Below are 2,210 nucleotides of genomic sequence, written 5' to 3'. Positions count from 1 at the left end.
TTATTCTTTTATATATTTTAATATGTACACGTCAGAATAAGCATGTTGTTTGAATTTTTACATAAATATTGTGTTACACTGAATGACAATGTAACATTATTTCAACCAAATTTATTCTCCAAAAACTTATTTGAAACCTTAAAATTAGACACTTTACTTACATTTAATGTGCTTTCTATGGACATAAAATCACTTTTGTACATTTCTTTTGATGCGGACATCTTAACATCTTTTCACAGGAAAAATATGTTATATTTGTATATTAAATATATTTATATATGATATAAATTATATAAATATATACATGTAAATATTTTCAAAATATATATTGTATGTGTGTGTATTTATATATACATAATAAATATACACAGTACACACACATATATTACATAAACAAAAACTTTTATTTTGGATGCCATTAATCGCGATTAATCATTTGACAGCAGTAATTAAGACTAGTCTTACAAGTTAGTCATCTTATTTTTTTTTCTTTAAGACTGGTCATACTTTTGTAAAATTCAGTTACATAGAAGTGTAGATTAGTCTAAGTTGAATCCAAAAATAAGACTGATTAATTAAGTATGAGATTGACCTTAATTAGGTTAATTAACCTTTGGATAACTGCTAGTTGGTCAAACTCGTACTTAAGGCACTGCATTCAAAATATCACAAACATCTCAAAAGCAAACATTTGCCATAATATTAATTCCTGTTCGAGTTTTGTGTGTTACATAGAGAATTGTGTGTTGTGTTTTGCAAAAAGTGTTTTATGAAATTGAAGGCCGAGAATTAGTGTATGGTTTTGCAGACTGCGATCTGCTAGCGCGCCTGCCCGGCCAATCACCAACTAGTAGCGCTCCTCATCTGCTAGACTCTAGAGAGCCTGGCGATCCGCTCTGGCATCCACTAGTACGCCTGCTCATCTACACTACAACATGATCTGCACTTGATGAATAGCTAGTGTGTGTGGCACAGCAAGTGCACTTAATAGCAGGCCATCGCACTAAATAACTGCGAAATGAATCACTGTGACACAAGCACACTAAAATCTGCACAATGAGAACAACATCTAATGAATAAAGCCATTTAAATACAATGAGAACTGCAAAACAAATATTTTAAAATATAAGTAAACACGTTTTATCTTTATCTTTTATTTATCTGCAGCACCTAAGTTAACACTTTTTATTTGTATTTGTATTTATTTATTTATTTGTTTGTATTGTCATAAACACTCCGATTTACAATGGAGTGTAAATTGATGAGAACATTTTAAAGCTTTTTTTTCTATTTATAAACTGTTATATATATAGAAATATATTTTAAAGTTTAATATATTTTGCAGCCTGTTGCACATTTCAAACTGTGTAGATGTTGCTTGGAAAATCTTTCATTACATCTTATTAAATGCAAGATATGCTGAACTGACGCGACAGAAATAAGAAAAAGAAAGTGTTTTGTGTCATGTAATTATGAATAAACAACATAAATGATGCAAGCAAAGCAAAATAATATTTTCAGTTTTTCACAACTGAAAAGATGTCATTTTCTATCATTTGTGTGATGAAAATATTATCCTTTATTATCCATCTATAAACTTTCTTTTTTTTTTTACTATATACTTTACTATAATCTATGGCGATAATGTGAATTATTACTTTTGTTTTGATATGACTATAATATATTCACTGCCCTCACAAATGTGCCGAGTTGTAATGTGAATTTCTTTTTGTTTCTGAAAAAAATAAAATAAATAAAAAACCAGTTACAGCCCTTATGTGAATGAGAACATCACATGAATTATTAATAAAATGCAGTGGTTCTAAAAATAGTCTTCATTATCGTTGTACATATTGTTCTTTGTCCAGTAGGTGTCGCTACAAGACTGTTGGACATTAGATTACAGTTTTTACGCTTGGGCACGATTTTAAAAACAAGGCTCATTTTGTCAAAACACTACACGGTTTACACATCTACACACAATTAGCAGAACATCTCAGATCTTTCGCAAAATGAAACACTTCATTCAAAACTTCACAATATTTTAACAAAACCCAGTTTCATCTGTATGTGATGTTTTTTTTAAGATGCGGTGTTGATAGAGAGACCTGATGGACATTATTAAAAACCCTGTGGTCCTTCAGCATGCTTGTCTGGATTTCTCCGAGACGCATCACATTATTGGCCGTGTTTATGATAGCTCGCTCTTG

Source organism: Sinocyclocheilus rhinocerous, unplaced genomic scaffold (genome assembly GCF_001515625.1).
Source record: "Sinocyclocheilus rhinocerous isolate Xijiao unplaced genomic scaffold, SAMN03320098_v1.1 scaffold4536, whole genome shotgun sequence".
Lineage (NCBI taxonomy): Eukaryota > Metazoa > Chordata > Actinopteri > Cypriniformes > Cyprinidae > Sinocyclocheilus > Sinocyclocheilus rhinocerous.
The sequence above is the reverse complement of the archived record's forward strand: the minus strand, read 5'-3'. Positions refer to the sequence as shown.